Genomic DNA, 21,934 nt, shown 5'->3' with positions numbered 1-21,934 from the left:
ACTTCTTGGGGAAAAAACTATTTTGTGCAATAGATAGAGAATATCACTGTTTTTTCTATTTTTACTTTATAGTGTTTTACTTACAAAGTTCTTCTATTTCATCTCTATGTTTAATTGCTGCATTTATTAAATTGCTTACATCAGATATCTCTTAGGCACAATTCTGAAGAAAGTTAACAAAACACATGAGAAATCAATGGAACATGAGGAATCCACACTTGTCCCACACCATTAATTTTAGATTATTTCTTCAGAAAGTTGCAACACATTTAGTAAGGCACAGCAGATAACTAATGCTATCTTCACTGAATTAGAACAATTACAAACAAAAACACATTCAGCACATTCAACTAATCATATTCAAAATTACTGGGTAGACCTCTGCAAAGAGTAAACTTGGCCTAAAAATACAGATGGAAGTAGAACATCTCTTAGAGGGATTAAATATCAGCATAGACAAACAGATCATCTAACTGAACACGTAGTCATGTATAGCTAAGGAGCTGAGTCTGGTAAAGTTTAATCTGTCAAATTTGTAGAACCTAGGAAAAGTAAAATAAAATTGCGGGGAGCACAGGTAGTAGCCTCATTTAAGGGATTCACCCATAAATGGATCTACAACTTACTTATTTCCAATAACAAGCTGAATCAGACCATTATAAAAAGCATCATAAATATGTCCCCCAAAAAAACAAAACTCTAAAACAGGTTTAAAATCAAAACTGTTCCAGGAGAAATGAAAGCTACTTTGTCTAGATTAAGAAGCAAGCAGCAGCACAATCACAGAACAATTAACTCAGAGGAAACAAGATCAACACAACAAGATTTTGCTGTAACCAGCTTTCACATGTTACTTGTCCTGTTCCTCACTCAACAGTCGCTGGTACCATTTAGTGCATTTGTGCCACATGGATTCCAATGCACTATACTGGATAAATATTCTCAATACTTATTCTCAATTATTCTCATTTATTCTCAATAGAAGGATTACCAGGATATGTAAATAGCAAGGGACAAAAAACAATATAGGTGAAAGTAATATTTAAGCCTCAAGTCTACTGAGTTTCCTGATCAAAAAGCGTCTATCGTTTTAGCCAGCATCAGAAATATGTAATAGCTGCACTCAAGACAATTAAAAAAAATCAAGAAAGACAGCGGGGACCAAAACAGATTGTGAAACCTGGCATCCTAGAGGAGAGCCTATGTCAAACGGTCACAACTGCATGCTTCTCTCCTTTTCATAATGCTTTGCTCATACTGAAAAACTAATCTTTGCAAAATCTATTTAGAGGCACTGTACACAAAGCTCTCAAATGGAAGAAATGCAGGTTTGCAGTGGCTCTACTAAAATAAACAGAATTAATCCTGAGAAAACTGCAGCGCAGGCCTGGATCTGACAGTAAGACCATCAGGGGATTGTGTCTCTGAAAAGAAAAAGGCAAAATGTCCAGACTTCACAGGCAGAGCATTCAGACTAGAAAAATGATCAAAGAAATAACTTGCTCCATAATCATCACAAAAACAATAAACAAAGGGAGATTACTCTTGCATCATTTCCTGACACCTGTTAGGCTGTCTCTCTCAAAACGCCCAAGAGAATAAATTCCAGTGGTAGGGAGCCATTACCAAATCATGAAATGTTTGCGGACTTCAAAACCAAGCACAAGGAACTCATCCAATTCCAACTGTCCCAAGAAGATGTTACAGAAACTGGGATGCATGCACATGGTAGGAGGAATACACACCAAGTCGTTCTGCTTTAAAGATGAAGGAACTACATAGTGAACAACACAGCAGTTACAGATGCAGATGAGAACAATGAACTCACTGCAAACAATGTTATCCTAACGTCACTTGAATCAAACTAAATCAGATAAACTTGTGCCTGAATCAGAAGAGAATGGCCAAGAGAGTGCTGTAACTACATCTGTAAGTGCTGTTGAGTCTCCAAAAGCAGGAACTCTCTAGGCTTTTACAGTCCAGGTCCATTTTACAGAAAAGTGCAATAAATTCCCAATGAAAACAGACATGGATATTCCGAGGAGCACAGGGTAACCACACACCAGGATCTCAACCAGTTCTCTTTCTTAGTCACTTTGCTACTTATTTTGCAGATAATGGTAAGAGTGGCTTTATGTGACTAGTGATAAATTGCCTTATCATAAAAACACCTTATGAAGTTTTATTCAACTCTCCTCTGGCATGTTTTACCAACCACAGCAGATTGATCCGTCAGGTTTCTTTAACAAAGTCACTGCATAAAGAGTGCTAACACTATGCTTAATACACTTACTGGCAGAACTATCATGTTCTTCCTCTTTCTATCCTTCCTTTTGTGTAATAATTCAACCAGTACTAGAAAATGCTTGCCAGATGGGACTGCTGTTCTGCTTCAGTGCAGCTCTTCTTGCCACCACACTGTGTCCTGCATGCTGCTCTCATCACTGGTTTTAGTAAAGTGAGCCCAGCAGTTGTGTTTACGTGTTTCTTTCTTACTACAACTTTCACATAAACACATTTCACCTTAAATCCTCACTATTCCTTGAATTGCTTCAATTGCTTATTGGAAGACTTTGAATGGATATTGATGTACCCAGAACACCATGGGCAAACTTAAAACGGATCAGGACATAGGGTAATACTTCACAGTCAGCTGAATGGCAATGAATAACTCATAAGCAATTTTTACTTTCTCCCACTTGCTGGGAGGAAAGAAGAGAGGGGGAGGAGGGAGGTAATCACAATGTTACACTTTTCATCTAAGGCAGGGTTGAAAAGAAATACCTTAATTGATTGCTTCAGACACATTTCAGGCAACCTTTCAGCCCATGACAATCACCCTCCATTTAAAATAGTCAAAACAGTAAAAAAGGTGAATTATTTCTTTTAATAATACCAGAAGAGTGTCACAAAAGCAGAATTATCTATATTGTCCTTAAACATCCATTCATGTTCAGTGACAAAGACAGTATGTTCAGCTATAAAGAATTCAGATTTATCAAGATTATCCACAGCACAGACATAAATTGAGCAGGTAAATCCACACTGACACTAAAATCCACCTTTTAAAAATAGGAACGCTTTTAGGGCAATGACAGTAGTTACACTGTTTTACTTTGAAAAGGGAAACTTTGAACAGATACCAGGAAGATGAGGGGTTCCAAACGAGACCACGGTAGCGCAACTCTGTGCGCAATTAGTATCACTGTCCTCAGTGAAGCAGGTTTTGCCCAAATAAAGATAACAATAACCAAATAACAAGAGAAAAAAAAATGACTGGTAACTTCCATGCTCTACCACACTAAATTACCCTATAACAGTAACAATAATCTCGGAAATAAAGAAAAAAATCTAGATCATTTCTACAACTTGACTGCATTATGATCAAAATCACGCCAGAGAATAGTAAATTTTGATGATTATGGACTGCCTTGTGTCAGATTAAAACCAGCAGAATATTTTTAGTAAACATCAGGAGAGTGTGTAGCAATGCAGACAACTATTTCATATACACCAATAATAAACAAGTTTTATTGCCAGTGGTTACTGGCAAGATTCTTACTCAGTCACAACTTGCTAGACTGGTGTGAAATCTGTGCCTTACAGTGAGTTAGATTTCAAAAAAGAGTAACACATGCTTTGATTGAGAAAATATAAGATAAACATAGCTGGCAAAATATTTATCTCTACACAGCATACCTTTTGACATCAAACAGACAGACATTTCACACTTGTAGCAGGAAGGTCTGCAGGCCACTTTTTTAGTTGATCTCAGACTGCTGTACTGAAGAAAAGGGAGGGGCGAGAGGAAGGGAGGATGAGGGAGACACAAAGGTCTCAGAGACCATTCTCAAGAAGAGTCTATCTTGTTTTTCCTGGAAGCAGACGTTGTCACTCTGTCTCGCTGTTTATCATTACTTGGGCGTCTGAACCGTAGCCAGGCATTCAGAGCGAAGTAAAGAAGCAACCTCACGGAGCGGATTGTCTCTATGACAAAAACCTACAAAGCTGCAGGAGCTGTGCTATCTGGCTTGGGTGGCGGAGTCTGTGATGTTAATTATGATACTCTGCCTTAAGCGGCAAGAGACTGACCTGCTTAGGAATTGTAACCTCCTTGTACCAATGGTGTCACTGCTGTTGACAGCCAGAATCCTTCAACACAGGAAAGAGGACAGCTGATGGCACGTTCTCAGTGGGTACATGAAGATTCGCATTTGCTTCCAGCGTGCCCCAGAATAACCTGCATTTGGCAACACTGCTGGTGTTCTGCAGAGGACATATATTTGCGAAGTGTTCTGCCAAGGGATGTGGGGTATGCCCATCAGCAGCGATGGGATAGAAGAGGAACTGTTATAGGTCCATGACTGGCTGAATTGCTATGATTTACAATTTAATATTAGAGTTGGTTCTGCCAGGGCAACTACAGTTCTGTAAGAGGTATTTTTAATTATCTTAAAACTGGATTAAATGCCTAGCACCTAGCATAATAGAAATGTGTCCATTACAGTACCATAACAGCACTTCTAGAAAAGATGGTTAAGAAAATACATGCATACCCGCAAGTATGTGGACAAATGAGATCTGCTAAATTTTGTTGTTGATTGCTTTCTCTTAAGGAAGCTAGTCAAAGGGTTTCCAAACTGAATTCCAAAGCCAAAAAAATAAAAATAAAATTTGACCTCAACTGAAAGAAACAAACAAGCAACCCCACTATTTTCAAGTTACTTCTCAAACCGCTGTGGATATAGATGCAAAACCCCTCCTAAATTTTAAGTGTACAGTGTGGTTCTGCAACAAAATATACCTATGCAGTGTGGTTCTGCAACAAAATATACCAAAATTGCCACGAGTTCAAAGTCCCCCTTTATATAGTGCAATTAGTGATGAAATAACAAGTATTGCTGGGTTTAATCTCGGCAGCAAAGAACTGCTATAATGCACATGTATGAGATGGGAAGAGTTTTTCAGTTCTTACAACTGCAAGGAACCTTTCTTACATCAAAGATGCCTGTTTCTCAAAGCATAAGTCTCACGGGTATGCTCTGAAAAATTCCTCTATAATAAGGACGACATACAACATTGCTATTCGATATAAACAATTGCATCTGTGACACCAACAAAAGGCCTAGCTGTTACAGGTAGGTAGCCATATTGTGACTTCACTACGTTTAAACTAATATTTCCCAAAACCCAAAAGAAGCAAGATACAGCACAATTTTTCAGAATTACAGAATAATGAGGCTGGACAGGCCACTTCCAGGTCATGCAGTCCAACCCACTAATGCTATCACAACAGGGCTAATTTCAGCATTAGAGCCAACATCAAAGTCAAAAGTGACTTTGAGTTAAGGTCCATGTCAATATGTAAATATTAAGATCAGCTGGCTTATTTGAAATCATTTCCAGTGGAGAAAGCTAAGATACAGTACTTTTTGTAAACAGCCTTGCCTCCATTCTAGCAAAATTATCTAGTTGATGTTATTGCTATCCAAAATACCATTTTTGAAGTCTTACGAAAGCAGCGGAATTATCATGGATTGATTCAATCATTTATGAATTCGTGATATACAGTGCTTCATCTCTCTGCAAATCCAGTACCCTTTCCTTCAATGAAAAGGATATCAGGAACATCCCTTCACAGAACCAGGAAGTTTTATATCACCGGACAGAAAATAAATTAGAGAAATCACTACTTAATTGGAAATTATTACTACTTTACTGGAACAGACAAATACATTCACCAAAAGAGACAGTATTCACAGACTTGTGAATTATTACTTTCTGTAAACCAAGGTTGCTCTTCACTAAATCTGAGGAGGATTAAATTACTCCGATACACTGTCAGCAATCCTGCTTAGGCTTTACTGATGTTTACTCGTTTTGTTACTGTTATATTATCACATTAGCTCAAATAACCAGAGACAAGGCCAGGAATTAAGAATTCGAAAACAGAGACACAAGGCTGTGATTTTACATTCAGAACTTCATACTAATGATTTTTAGCAAGGTTTTAAAACAAAGTATCTGGAATATTAATATGCCTAACATCCTTTAACTCTGTATTAATTTAATATAGACCTTTTTACACAAAATAAACAGGTTTACCAATCTATTTTCACATCAATTTATTACTTGTCTTTGTAATACACAATATAGTAGTATCTGAACTTTAAAAAAAAAAAAAAAAAAAAAAGAAATAAAAAGAAAACCGAGAAACAAACCGAGCACAACAGAAAACCATGGGAGGCCATCAATCAAGATGACAAAGCTTTTGGGACCTTGGTCTCACAGGCCCTGCCTAGTGACCACCAAACTAGCAGGTCTCAGAATAGCTACAGTTGCATCCCATGCACCGTAAGAATTCTTTATCAAGTCACTTTTGTAAGGGACTTTTGAGCTAGCTCCCTGACTGGACGTGCGTAACTGCATGCTACACCAGCTAGCCTAGTTAAACCTTGAGAACTCATACTGCTAATGATAACACAAAGAATCCAACTCAACTCAGTCCAGGTACTAAAAAACAAAACAAAACAAAACAAAAAAAAATACACACACACACACACAAAAAAAACACATTCCCTGTAAGTTATTACTCCAACCCAAGCATCAACCATTTCAAATATTTCCACTGCAGCTACACAAATGCCAACAACTTCAGAGGACTGGATGTACCTACTTCACATCAGGAGGCCAATTAGCAGCACAAAATTGGGCAAGAGCACTCTGGATAACAAGAGGGGTCACAAATCCATGAGAAAACTGTTTAGACCTTGTGCCCTCACCCTTCACACCTATGTCACCCCCATCCTTTTCACCTTTCTCCCCCTCTCATTCTCAAGTTTCCCATCTGCAAACGCAGCCTAGACAGTGACAGATACAGATGGTCAAATTGATGATGAAAGAAGGAAGTAAAAAAATTAGGAAACAAATGACTAAGGGAATAGGAATACTTAAGAGATGGAATGTACCTATTTTATAAATATTAATTAATACAAATATTAATTAAATCTTTAGCAAGATTTGTTATTAAAAATGCGAAGCAGTCACCAAGCCACAGTAAACTCCACAAGAACACGTAGCACTCTAAACCATTTCATCTACATTTATTTGCTAATTTGTATGACGTTATTACCGTGACCCTGGCTCTTTTTCACCCACTGCCCTTTATCACACAACCCCTCTTCCCTCTTCTACTTCCCACCACCCACATACTGTTTACATTTTTTACATTCAGCATTATTAAATACCGAAATACTTTGGGGAGGGACATATCTAAGTTTATTTGCACAGTACTTAAGAAACAGGGCGCCGTGTTTTATAGGGAGCATGGGCGTGTGTGAAGTCCTGGTGGCACCCAACACCCACGCCTCTGTGAGCAAGGAGTAACCGTCTGGGTATTGCATCAAGCAGATGCTGACTCACTAATATCGATAACCTGCTGGCTGCTTTGCATGAGTAAGATGGAAGTAATCTAGATACAGAAGCAAATATGACTACCAAGCATGAAAGAAGGAAGAACTGGGGAATTAGAACCTTTGGAAAAGACTTTGTGCTCTTTATTTAACTGTACACTGAACTTTCCAGCAGCAACTAGTGAAGCAATCGAACAAGCCCTTGGATGAGTCACCCATCTGAATGACCAAAAGACTATCACAGAGTGAGCACTACTGCCCTAGAAGTTGGATCACCTAGATTGAAGTGCTCTTAAGTGCAAGTTTCCAGCACCCCAGATGAATAACCTGCTTATATCCCATTAATCAGAGCTATAAAGGTGGAGCAGATCCCTCCGTTTTAGACCTATAACCGGAGTGCATCTGTTTGAGTACCTCCTGCATCAGGTGGGTACCTTGCCTTTTATGCCACAGCTTAGACAGAAAATTGGATCCTAGAGCTCTTCCAGCTTATTAAAATACAGAAGACTGTGGACAGGTGCAGCAGCAGCAGAAACAGACACAGAATTCAGACTGCAAATTTTACAGACTGTGAATGATAGTGACACATTAAACACATGGATTTGTCTTGTGCCTGTGGCCTTTTATTGCTACTGCCAGCCAGGAAATGGTGCAACAGTTTGAGCTGCTGTTAACTGAACACTCCGGGGCTTTATATTTAAATAGTTTGAGGTACTATTACCTGAACACTCCAAGGCTTTTTAAACTTATCAAATTGTGCATAAAATACACTGGACTAAATTGTTAGAAGCAAAAGTCACCTAGTAGTTGTCTGAAATGAGGTTAGAAAATAGGTATTAGGAACTTGAATCATTTACTCCCCTATATGTAGCATTTCCCTTATTTCAGAAACACAATTTTATAGCATAACAGAGATTTCAAATTAAAATTCTTTAAATAATAGAAAGTATCAGCAAGCAGTTGCTATAATTGTATCCTTAATAATAGCTCTCACTCTACCAGCCAAGCCATTGTTAGGGTATGTAAATTCCTGAGTTCCCTTTCCTTCCAGGGCAGAGGTGAGTGGTGCTAGCTGAGTAACACTGAAATCTATTTTTAGATGTCATTTCCCCCCACCACACACACACGTAAAGGCATAACTTTCCAATTAACAATTGCTATTATGAACCTTTTACTTCCTTGTACATTTATTTTGTTCCTCACTATTTTGCAAAGTTCATTTAGGAGACATCATTGACCGGTTTGATTATAGATACAAATAGCAAACTAAAATATTGCTTGCAAAATTGCTTAGCATGCTAAGATGGAAATTAACTTCAACTGTGCCTCAAATACACAAAATGATACAAAAATATTAGGCTGTTATTGTTTGTTTGGGTGAGTTAAAGAAAAGAACTGTCAAGATACTCCCTACAGCTTCAACCATCAATTACTGGGCACATCAATTCACTGATGTAATAATGCATCAGCAACTCATCCCATACCCACATTATGAAGATACACTATTGAATGTGTTATCCATAAACAATAACAAAGGAAAAAAACAGGAAGAATAAAATACTTCTGTATTCAAAACAGAAATTAGATAGTAGAGCAGGAACAAAGCAGAATCACAGAAAGATTAATTTTTAAAAAAATGCACTTAAGTGGGGAATTAAGACTTCTTAAGTTGTGAACAATTGAACAGGTGTCTTCCTGGAAGCTGAAGTTTCCTGTTTGAACTGGCATTAAATTCATAACTAACCACAACAGCTTCTGATCATGAATAACCATACACAACATCATACCAAAATGTATTTTTACTCTCTTACACTTCACACAGGCATGTGCCATCTGCCACTGAGGTATGATCTGTTTTTCTGTGACATTATCACATTACCCTTGAAGAGACTAATGCTGCCGCTTAATCTCATGGTTTGAGCCAATTTATACACGCTAAGCTTTGGCTTGTTGTCCGATCTCCTCAATACCTGCCTGAGAATCAATGATGAAGAGCCCAGATTGTCACTTTTTACCATATAATGTGAAGGCACCCTCATTACAAAGAGGGTTACAATTCACAGTTGGGTAAAAACTACTCTAGAAGAGATTGGTTTTATGCATGGAATGGAACCATAAAATCCTATCCTAACACACAGAAACAAACCAGGACCACAAGCCACCTGAACTAAAAGACAAACAGTTCATTAAGGTAATAAAGATGTCTATCATTTGAAATGACGTGGCTACTGTAATTAATCCCCAGCTCTCAAGAAAGTTTAAGGAAAAGAATATGCTGAATTCAAGTGACTGCAAAATCCTCCTAGTGTTCTGGTGTTTTGTTTTGTTTTTGCTTTTTTTTCCTCCTGTATTAAAAAAATACTGTCCAGAGTGAAATTGAAGTAGCCAATAAAGAGATAGCTTTTGATTCTGAAAAAGCAAGAATAATTGTTATTTAAAAGCCAGGTAGGAGATGACAGTGTCTGGAAAAGAACAGGATATGAGTTTGCTGTGTTCTCTCTAATAATGAGGTTACAGTGAGGGTTGTTTTGCCTCAGTTCCTAATGGCTTTTTATTGAACTTGATCTAAACCAACACAGCGTAAGTGTAACATGCAGAAACTGCTGCTTGTACACAGGCTGAAAATCACCAGTAGGTTTCACCTCCATCTTAATCTTTCTCATTGTTTAGATTGTCTTCTTGGAGAAATATACTGTCTGGAGGAATGTGGTCTTCACATGTTGATAGAAGTGGTACCAGCCAGCAAGCCCTGAAATCCCAAACATTTTTTTTATTGCTGTTGCCTATTTCTGTTCAAAGTGACTCCCAGTAACATACGAAATGAGGTATTGGATCTGATAGCCAAACATTTTTTTAATTTTTATTTTAAAATACCCACAGCTCAATTCTCACTTCTAAGTGAAGAAGGAAACAGGATGTGAGTTCTAAAAACAACCTGACACTCGTTTAACCTATCTCATAGCAATTCTCTTCAATCTTCTCCAACAAGACAGTATAAGTTTTGGCCAAAAAAGAAAAATTAAGTCTGGATGGCTATAAAACAAATCACTTGTTTAACTGCAGATTACTGCACTCTAACTTTTTAAAGAGAAACACAGACATTCACTAAACTGCATTAAATGGCATTACTATGCAATATTCCATTTAGCAATAAGACACTGCATCTAAACTTCAACTGTTCCAGCAGGTTCATTTTTAACATATCAGTCATCAGTTAGCAGCTGAAAAAGCACTACATTTCTTTCTAGCAGGGAAAAATCTCAGTATTAAAGCTCAGTAGTGAGATTAATGGACTAATTCCATTCTAGATACCAGCTTTCATTTTAATGCCATTAAGGGATCAGAACTGAGACAGACTGATAATGTCATGGAAAAAAAAAATTCAATGCATTTATAATGCATATGCTCTAAGACCAAACGCATAGTCCAGTTTTCCCATCAAACTATACAGATATAGAAAATAATGCATTTGAAGTTAGCAATAGTGTGGTGCTTATACCAATGAGAGATTGAGCCAAGTATAAATGCTAACAGCATGATCTGTAAAAACAGAGACCAGAATAAGCACTAGCTAGCAGTTAGATAGCTGCGGTGCTATTATCACTCCAGATACAAAGAAAACATCTGAACAGCTTCAATGAGACCTGGCAGGCCAGTGTCTAAAACAAAAATATCAAACCCAAAGACAAATCTTAACTAATTTATCTAACACTAACTAAGCCTAATGAATCTTTATTTTGCTAGATTTAAAAATGCCTGGGTACTAACTGCCCACATAAGCCACATCTTTATCTCCACTTGATCAGTTACTGTTTGAAATATATATCTAAGGAAAGCTACAGCTAAGATGCTTCAAATGGTGCAATTTAAGAGGAACCTTCACTCTCAGAGGTATTGGAATAAAAATGAAAATAAGGAAAGATATAAAAGTGGGAAAACAAACAAAAAAAAAAAGGTTGGTTTGCTGATACGTCTCCTATCAGTCCAAGGTTTCTCAGAGATCTTGTAGTGCTCTGCAGATGATTGTTCCTATCAATGAAAAAAAGTTCTAAATATAAGTGAGAGCCCCAAAAGCATCATCCCACTTCCTCATCCAACCCACTGTGATTTCATGCGCTGTTGGTTTACCCATTTCCCTCCACTCTTCTGCTTGTTCCTCTTTTTCAGTACATCCTTTCGAACTCTGAGTTGCTATCCCATGCCGGGGATATGACAGTATCCCCAGTGCTCTTCCATTTCACAGGAAAACTCCAGATGAGTACCTCTGGGGATTGCTTACTTAAATTCAGCGTGAATAAACCAAGGCTTGATCTCAACCACCATCACCAGCTACTGTTCTTATCACAACCTTCAATTACTTTTGTGGAAATAAGCACTATTCAGCCCACTACTCTGACCCACAACTCCTTCAGTTCCTGTAGTCACATTTCTCTTTAAGTCACACAAACTAAAAGGAGGAAGATTTGGATTAGAGGCAAGGAGGAAATTCATCACTCAGAGGGTGGTGAGGCATTGGCACAAGTTGCCCAGAGAAGCTGTGGATGCCCCATCCCTGGAGGTGCTCAAGGCCAGGCTGGATGGGGCTTTGGGCAGCCTGATCTGGAGCGAGGTGTCCCTGCCCATGGCAGGGGGCTGGAACTGGGTGGTCTTTAAGATCCCTTCCAACCCAGGTCATTCTATGATTCTGTGACTCTCGCCTACCCCATACATCCAAAACAAAACCTTCCATACATGAACTTGTACCACTTAACTACAAAAATAATTTCTAGGGCATTCCCTGACTGTATTACTGTTCTAAATATCCCTCTTTTCATTTTCCTCATCACTTATAGAGAGATAAGCAGCTTGCTTTCACTTTCCCCCCCCCCCCAAACTACCATCTCTTTTACAGTCAGGAGAAAAACTTCTGATCAGTCAATGAAGTTAGCTTCCCTCACCATCAATTTTCCTGAATATCCATAAAATTCGTTCACATGAATTACAATACAGTGAATTCCTTCTTCTTCCTTGTCTCTCACCATCACAAAAACACTTAAAGTTCTGACAATCACCGGGCTACTGATGTGCAAATATCATTGCTCATCAAGCTAACTAATACTTCCCCTCCACCCCATCATGTGCTCCTCTAACCATCTAGGTCACCTTAACCTGTCCTGGAAGACATACAACCTGTTTTCCACCCAACACTCATGTTGAATCATGATAGGTGATTCCAGTTTGTTTACTGAAACTCCTTTGGGTTACATCATCACAAAGGGCAATCTCACTGTTTGGAAAAAAAAAAAAATATTTTAGCCCTCCGAAATATATTAAAATGCATTACATTTGTGAAAACATTTGCATAATAAAACCAGCAGAATTAGACTGGTACAATCTTTAAAGCTTTCTAGCTAGAAAATATAAAATGGAGACTTCTCCCGGATCTGTTTCTATACTCTCTCAAGAAGTAGCAAGCGAAATAAAGTTTGGTAAGAATAAAATCCAAGAGAATAAATACACCATGTCGTGACTGCTGTCCTATGCAACATGGCAATGAACAAACTATGGGAATGACCCCACAATTTTGCCTTGGTATGTGTTGAGAACAATGATGGAAAACAGTAGTTCAGCAATTTCCCTGACATCTGAAATAAAGTTTTTTTCTTCATGCTCTGATTATCTAAATTACAGCTGCAGAAGTTACCTCCACACTTTCAGAGTTTTTTCTCTGGATTAGAGAGGAGGAATTTCATCTCTTGAATAAATGTGAACATATTTATAATTGGGAACAGAGATATAAAATGAGAATGAAATAATTCTTACTTGAAACTTGTATTTCAGCCCAAAAGGTAGGGAATGAGTGAAGGATAACCAGCAGCCATGGAAGCATCCAACTTGAAATAATAATCTGAGTTCTAAATAGCCTGACCATAGCAAAAAGCTGCCAGAGGCTTCTTCATCTAGCCATGGATGAGAGTCAGATGAAGCAGTTTCGTGTCCTCAAATGGCAACAGTGACATACAGAAGATGAACAGTGCCTCATTCTCACATATGCAAATAGTTCAAAGGGAGAGAGGAAGGAGCACTAGAAGAAAGTATTATTTTACATGACACACTAGGGAAATCATGAATCCTCCAGCCTAAAAATAGGTTGAAACAATTAATTATAGGATTGTATTGAGTGATTAAGAAATTTAAAAAGTAAGCCACCTGTCTGTTGAACAAGCTTACAAAGTAGTCAGATTTAAGTTTGATCATCACGTTCTGGATTTTCTCAGTTATGAAACAGTTTCCTGTTTTGCCAAGTAACAAGCATATTTGTTAAGGATATTAGAAACAAAGGGTTGGTATCTTATCTCATTCTCAAGCACCTTGGTGGCCCTAACACAAGCATCCAAGACTTCCTGCATCCTTCACTTTCTGCAGTCTTCAGCTTTTAACCCAAAACTCATTGCTGTATTTTTTTCTTAATTTAATTAACAGATGGACACTTTACACTACTACATTACTCTGTTTTACTACATACTTAGAAAACAACAAATTTAAAACATCCGTAACTGATTTCCCTTTAAAACTGGAGTAGAAAAGGAATTTCTATACAGATGATTTGGCTGAATGGCTTCCAAGTGGTCTCTTTGAAAAGGAACAAATAAATGCTGCTGATTAAACTTCGCATTTATTACATACAATCAAAATCAATTCATAGTCATTTATACTTCATCAAGCACAAAAAGGTTTTAAATTACACAACTGGTTACTTGGCTCCTTTCAGTATCAGGTGCTCCTCTGAATCTCTCTACACTGACTTCCAAGAATACTCCATCCACCATCTTTTAAAATGTACATTTTACTATTAGCAACCACCTGCACATAAAAATCAAGTTTCCTCTGCTTACGGAGTTCATCATCCTGTACAGAGCTGCAGTTTGGTGACCTGTGGCAAGCAGCAGCTAGCTAGTTATCCTCTGGCTTACCAAAGAGAATACTGATTAACAAGTATGATTTTTTCCACCTCTCAAAAGTACGAAATAGAGTTATTTTAAATCAAAGTAGCGCTGTCTATCCTTTCCCCTCACTTCATTCAAATAGCTGCCAATAATTTAATAAGCACAATCTAACGCATCACTGTCCAAACCAAGGGCCAGAGATATTAAAAAGAGCATAAGCTTCCCCCCCCCCCTTTTTTTTTTGAACTGAGTGTCAAGCCCTTTTTTCTATAAAGATCCTTAGAATAGGACTCATCAGTCCTTGATGACCTGTATTCTCAGTATCTTTTTTTTGTATTAAAGCTTTTTTTGTATGCATTTTACTAACTCTTCTATTTGCCTTTTCTCTGTAATGAATGTTCATTTCAAATTTACTCTCTTCTGAGAAAAAAACATCATCTCTTTTTGGCCTAAAACCAAGCTAATATTTCATAATAAGAAAACCCATCACTTTTAGCTAAGACATTTAGCACGCTTTTATCATCTCCTTTGTCCTCATTGCCTCACTACTAGAAGAAATATATGAAGATCACCTGCACCTCCAGAAACATGGGACACCTCCCTTTTGTCTATTTATACATCACGGCTTTCCAATCGTCCGGGTGTAAAATCCTCCAGAGGACATTCAGCCTGTCTTGGGACAGCTGAAAGTCTATGAACACATTCAACAAGCAGGCAGCCAGTCAGGACTGGCCTGACAGTTTGGACTTCAAGATATTGTCCATTTAATGATACTGAAATATGCAGGCTGACAACTTGGTTGTGACTGGATATTCCTAAATACATAGCACTCTTCCTATACTACTAGTCCTCTAGAAATCAAAGGCAATTCCTTCTTCCTCCTTGCTCTGTACAAACCTTCTTTGGCCTGAACTAGTTACAAACTAGCTATCAAACTAGCCAACTTCATTTTCCACTCCTCTTCAGTGATAGCCAGTATTTCTCATATTGACATAGAGTTTTTTTTAAACACATCTGTCTGTGCACCATGGCTGTATGACCCTGTAGACATCAGGGTACTGGAAGAAATCTGTACTTCATATAAATTTGTATGAATATATTTGTGAAATTTTATAATTTATACTTCACATAGAAGAGTATTTTGGCAGAAAAACTAAAGCACATCCAGTAAAACCCAACACAGTTGTTTATGGAAGTAAAGCATTTTATTAGATGTTTCTGTTCCACCATCATCTCTTCCCATTAGCAGGAAAATATACTTTCATTTCCTAACTGATACAATTACATCATTAAGAAAAAAATCCATGGGGGAAAAAAAAAAAAAAAAGAGTAAACAGCCTGTGAGTGACAGTGAAGCTGCATCTTAACTGAAGAAATGCACACTGAGACATTCCTCAACCAGCAAACTGTGTAGTCCAAGAACTTCAAGGACAGCTGTCAAAATGAAGTTTGCTTGCATAAATTAGTTAGCACTTTAACTCTATCTCCACCAAACAAGCTGGAAAAGGAAAGGAAAGAGGAAGAGAAAGCTAGAACGTGCGACGTTATTCAAATAAGTTAGAAGTATTCTCTATATAGTTTTCCTCTGAAACCATCATATGTAGTTAAGGCACTATATAATTAGTTGTTTTTTTTTTATTTGCTAGTTGCTAAACTGACAGATAGATCCTACAACTCTTTATGTAATCCAAGGGGGGTGTTTCCTAATACTTAGCATTTGCATAAAATCAAACATTTACCTACAATCAGGACGAACATGGTTCCCTTAGAATATCCTTTTCTGGCAACATGGCCATCAGAAAGCTTATCACACACACCAACCCTCTGATAACCTAATCTTGTTTTAGGCAGACTCTGCTAGCAGCGCCTGCGTTTTAGGAGACAAACTAACTGCTGTCCTTCATCAATCCTCAACATTTGGCAAGACAGTCTGAAACATTTTAGTACTGATCACTCACGAGCCAGAGAATCGTGTCACCTATCAGGACAGTTCGTCCCTACCTCTTCTGCTCTACAGGGAACAGCAGGCTGACAGAATGATGGGCTCCCAACACGCTTCGCCAAGACAAAACATGCCTTGGGCTGACTGGATTAACCTTCGTAGCTGAACTACCTGAGATATGTTTGAAGAGGTACTTCAAGACAAAACCTGTCCGTAGAACCAAGAAGGAGAAGATTTCAGCCCGTGCTTATTGCTACAAGCAGAAGTGAATCAGCAAGTCAAGAGGGCTCACAGTACGTACGCAAACCAGAGCTTATATAAGAAGTCTGGAACATGTCCAAAAACGATTGAAATACAGGAACCACAGGAATACTGAAGGGATAGGATACAGTGGCTCCACTTTAGCCAGTGCTGTTTGCTTTATTCTGATGGAAGTAATGATGTCAAGACAATGAAATGCAATTTTCCTTAGGTGACTAATTGCACACAGCTTATACTTAACTACATACTTAACTATAGTCAAAGGACCAAATACGAAATATTACTCCCCTGCAATTGAAGTTGAAGTACTCTATACAAGAAAAGACTTCAGTGACTTGTCAAATTTCTGTATTAGGTAGAGTAAGATTGCAAAAAGGAAAAAAGAGCTGACAAATTTTAGCATTTAATATTTGTTCTTAAATTTTGTTTAATCTGTCTCAGCTATACACAAGTAAGACCTTATTTACGCTCACCATGTATTTCAGTACCTGTAAATACATACTAATAAGGTAGCTTTATGACAGACCTAAGCATTTAACAGTGTACTAATTGCGGATTTAGCTGCATGGCAAATTATGGCATCTTTTCCAGAAACACTACAAAACTTTGAGAAGAAGCTGAAGAATACACGCTCAACTGGAAGCACAAAGCCTCTGTCTGAAACAGGGAGGCTTACTAGGTTTCTTCTGATACCTTCAGTAAATGCTTCATCATGATATGTTTTAGAAATCAACTATTTAAAATCTGCTTGCAGCCACAAGTCTATCGTAAAGCCAGTATTTGCCTCCCAGCCCTGCTCTTTTTAGCTAGCCCAGATTTCCTACACCCGATGAAGGCTCACTAGTCAAGTGTGCCAGTGAACCAAGTGCTCAGAGTAAACAGAGGGCAACACATAAGAGCAAACAAAAGTAAAGCAACAAAAAATAAACTATAGATTAACCATCGCATTTGAATTACTTAAAATTTAAGCATTCCAATGCCAGAACAAGCAGATCTGCATGGAAACTACAATTATGAAGAAAGAACCTAATTCAACACAAAAATATTCTTAACACTAAAACATCTGTATCACTCTGTTCTTTTATGCATATTAGGACAAGTAATTGAACAAAATGAATAGCATAACGAAGGAAAGGACCATATTTGAATCAAAGCTGTGAAATACTGCCTGAACTTCCCACTCTGTTAATGCTAGCTTGGAAGTAAACAAGAGAGTAATAATAGCTTATGGAAGTCTCACTAGCCAGAGAACTGCAAAAGAAATCTCAGAAGTATAACTGAGAAATATGGCACTTGCAATTATCTGTAACCAAAGATGCAGAGAAACAACAATCCTGACGTGTTAACATAAAATATCAGGTATTTTAGGTATTTAAGCTTTTGCTTCCCAAAAGATAACATCTGCTCTAAATAAAAATTCTTTCCTTTTTCTAACCTTTATTAAAAAAGCACTCTTTCCCCACAAACCATTTTCCAAAATGAAGTTCCAACAACCATACTTTTTTTCCCATGACAGTTCCTAATTTAAATCTCACATGGGACCTGAACACCCAAGCACATCATTTTTGCAATACTACCAGTACTTAAAGCAGTATTTTTGCTATAAAAATATTTCCTCTCCACTAAGCCAAGCATTTTCTGTAGATAGTTGCAAATATTTGAGTGTATTCTTCCTACATACTTGAGTCAGAGCAAAAGACTGAGAGAACACAGTGAAAAGTGTGTTTTGCTCAATGGCCTTGATTATGGTTAAAACGATTCCTACTACGATATACTAAGATCAAAATAGACTGTGATCTATTAAAGATTTCTGCAACACTTCAGCCAGACATACATTTACGAAAAATCTCCTCATCATTTTATTTATGTTGTCTCTTCAATTCTTTATGAGTAGCTAATTACATCTGTTTTTGAATTATGTGATTAGAAAGAATTCTAAACAAACAAAAAAATACTTCAGTTTCAGCCCCCAAAATACATGTCACTAGCAACTTTACGTAAACAAGCCTACAAAACTAAAAATGTACATGCCTGTAACTGCAAAGGAAAAAAAAAAATCATATTTAACTGCATGAAGTTCAACAAGGCCAAGTGCCGGGTCCTGCACCTGGGGCGCAATAACCCCAAGCAGAGCTACAGGCTGGGAGATGAGTGGTTGGAGAGCTGCCAGGCAGAGAAGGACCTGGGAGTATTGGTGGATAGTCGGCTGAATATGAGCCAGCAGTGTGCTCAGGTGGCCAAGAAGGCCAACAGCATCCTGGCTTGTATCAGAAACAGTGTGGCCAGCAGGGCTAGGGAGGTGATCGTCCCCCTGTACTTGGCTCTGGTGAGGCCGCACCTCGAGTACTGTGTTCAGTTTTGGGCCCCTTGCTACAAGAAGGACATCAAGGTGCTTGAGCGGGTGCAGAGAAGGGCGACGAAGCTGATGAGGGGCCTGGAGAACAAGTCCTACGAGGAGCAGCTGAGGGAGCTGGGCTTGTTCAGCCTGGAGAAGAGGAGGTTCAGGGGCGACCTTATTGCTCTCTATGGGTACCTCAAGGGAGGCTGTAGCGAGGTGGGGGTTGGTCTGTTCTCCCACGTGCCTGGTGACAGGACGAGGGGGAATGGGCTTAAGTTGCGCCAGGGGAGTTTTAGGTTAGATGTTAGGAAGAACTTCTTTACTGAAAGGGTTGTGAGGCATTGGAACAGGCTGCCCAGGGAAGTGGTGGAGTCACCATCCCTGGAAGTCTTCAAAAGACGTTTAGATGTAGAGCTTAGGGATATGGTTTAGTGGGGACTGCTAGCGTTAGGTCAGAGGTTGGACTCGATGATCTTGAGGTCTCTTCCAACCTAGAAATTCTGTGATTCTGTGATATTAATCTTTCTATGGCTAAGATGCCATTACAGGGCAGAAGTGTTTTTTGGTGGTGGTGGTGGTGGTTTTTTTTTCCTGAGCCATCTGAATACACCACCATAAGATGTGTAACTACTTTGTAGTTAAGACACAGTTTAGGCAACATTTTAAATAAACAAGTAATGCAGAAAATTAAAGGAGAAGCAATGGAAGCCAGATTGCCTACACACAGAGCCAACAGGAACATGTTAAACTCAGATACGTAAAACACGTTCTGTGATCCGACAGAGCCATTACACTGCAGAAAATATCCCTTGTGCTTCTTGCCAGAAAGCAACCACAGTTGTCAGTTCTCACGCATCATCCCTACAAGCTACTGTACAAATTCAGCCACTAAAACAAAGTACATCATAGAGTAGCTAGAACAGTAAGTGCAGTCAAAGCATGTCCTTCCCTTTATCTCCTTCAAGATATCTGGACAGTCACCTACCCGAATCAGTCCACCACTGCCAATTCACACCATAGGAGTCTGAATCAGTTTCTGAACTTGGACCACAGAATCACCAGGATGCAGCACGGAGTTTTCTAAACCATCCAATTCATGAAACTGTGAAAAACAATTAAGAAACGTTTTCAAGATGACAGGTATAAATGATTTTATACAAAAAATACAGCAGCTTCAAATCCACACATTAACTTTGTGTTTAATTCTGACATTAAAGCAAAGACACCGAAGTGCTAATACGTAATCTACCACAAGAACCATTCTACAATTATTTATTTTTGTATTACTTTGAGATTTGGCAGAGGACAAACAGATAAAGCAGTGTGCCAAAACACAAAAAAGGTAGAACTGATTATCATTTCCTCCTTTCATACCGGCCAAAACCAAAAGATATGCATTGCTAGCAAGCTTCAGTTCAAAACAACTTCCTTTGTTATTTGTAGAGATGGATTTTTAATGCAATTATCAGATTAACAAAATGCAACCAAAACCAGTAAGTTACATGCAGAACCTAAACTAGATGACTTCTCTTAAAATGCTAGCGTTCTGGCAAAGCTGAAGCACACTCAGAGAGAATCTATACCACCCACACTGTCACAAATACTCCCACAGCCCTCATGGGGAAGTACAACTCCTAGCAACAGATGAGGCTTTAAAAAAGCTGCAATTATTTTAATTGGACCTGCCAGCTGCCTTTCATTTAGCTTAACATGAGATTTTATTCAAAGTCTGCAGCCACAGCTATTGGCAAGGTAGTTGCTTACAAGTAGTTGGACCTATTTCTGAAAAGCTTATCCTGCCTGGAGAGCTTTTGTGGCGTATTGCCATATACTCTATATGTTGAGGACACAAAGTTTTATTATGTGGTCCTGGCCAGTAACATGGAATAATGTACTAAGTCCAAGATGTATATGGAACACACCCATTGCCTCATCTTGATGACATTTGTTGGGGCCAGTTCAAATAAGGTGACAAAACACAGAAGGACGACACATTATAGGATGATGATTTTGTCACCTGCTTTCAAAACAGCAAACACATCCCACACCAAAAAAAACATCGAACACATTTAGGTAGGTTGGTTAGTGGAGTCTTTCTCAAAAGAAACAGATTTTTCAGGAGGCCAGATCCTTACTAACATATTATTTTCATAAAGCATTCAATATACAGACACAAAACTGAATTTCATGATTCCTAAAATTTTAAGACAAGCCATTATTAAAATAACTGCTTCTGCCACTTTCAGAACACTTAAGGTGATTTAGCAAACTCTAAATAGTTACATCAGTACAGAGGTTTTAATAGATGATTGGTGTTTCAGCCACCTTCTCCAAGACACTGATGTTATCAGTTGCCCACGATCTTACAGCCAGCACAGCTAGAAGCCCTGGAGCATCCAGGGGTTCCAGTTCCATAACCATATTGTTAATTCGCTGGCTTGGTTGGAAAAAAAATAATATATATAGCGTGTGAGCATGTGTACATGTATTATGGTGGGTCTGGAACTTTCCTTCTTGTTTTTTCCTACTTTCTACCTACAGCCAGGATTTTTGTATGACTAAAAATACTAACATGAGTATTGTATCAAAACTCAAGTTCATATCTAAACAATATCTGGATCTATAAAGATGGAAACAGCTTTCTTGGCTCTTAACTAAAAAGACCAGAGTAACGTCCTCTCCCTTGTCTTGCTGTCTTCCACAGAAGGTTAAAATTTCAGTTCAACTGGAGATTTAAGTAGCATCCTTCAAGATGGGACAGCAGACTGCTGAACACACAGACTCCACTACGTGCCCAAGTTTGTGAGTGCCTCTGTCAAGTCTTGAATTCTGTGCTAATCCCATCAGTGCTTCAGTCACCAGCTCTTTCGCTATACCCCAAGTAGCAAGCACACAGTAACCGTAGGGCCACGTAAACTATGACCAATTGCACAGATCAATACATGAAAGATTATTATCTAAGCATTATCTAAGGGCTGAATAGAAGGACTGAAACACTCCTTCCATCCACCCTTCTCTCCCCCCAGCTAACAAATAAGACACTGTAACACAAGTC

The 21,934-nt window shown here is 38.4% G+C and overlaps 1 protein-coding gene and 1 long non-coding RNA gene across 7 annotated transcripts in view; one reads left to right on the top strand and one right to left on the bottom strand.

Moving 5' to 3' along the window:
• Positions 1–21,934, bottom strand: part of ERBIN (erbb2 interacting protein) — a 121,770-nt gene that overhangs the window by 79,540 nt on the left and 20,296 nt on the right. For 2 of the 6 annotated variants that reach the window (XM_084503552.1, XM_084503553.1), the window contains one exon: positions 19,865–19,981. The exons of 3 other annotated variants lie outside the window; for them this stretch is intronic. The gene's annotated coding sequence lies outside the window, so the exon portion shown is untranslated. Of the gene's footprint in view, positions 1–3,699; positions 3,977–19,864; positions 19,982–21,934 lie in introns of those variants that run through there. One more of the 6 variants, XM_084503554.1, reaches the window with a different exon arrangement.
• On the top strand, positions 15,725–18,364 carry LOC311426841. The gene is made up of 2 exons (XR_014687078.1): positions 15,725–16,573; positions 17,133–18,364. It is a non-coding gene; the product is annotated as an uncharacterized lncRNA (long non-coding RNA).

The sequence above is a fragment of the Aythya ferina genome (assembly GCF_964211825.1).
Source record: "Aythya ferina genome assembly, chromosome: Z".
Taxonomy (NCBI): domain Eukaryota; kingdom Metazoa; phylum Chordata; class Aves; order Anseriformes; family Anatidae; genus Aythya; species Aythya ferina.
This window is presented reverse-complemented; position numbering and strand designations above follow the sequence as displayed.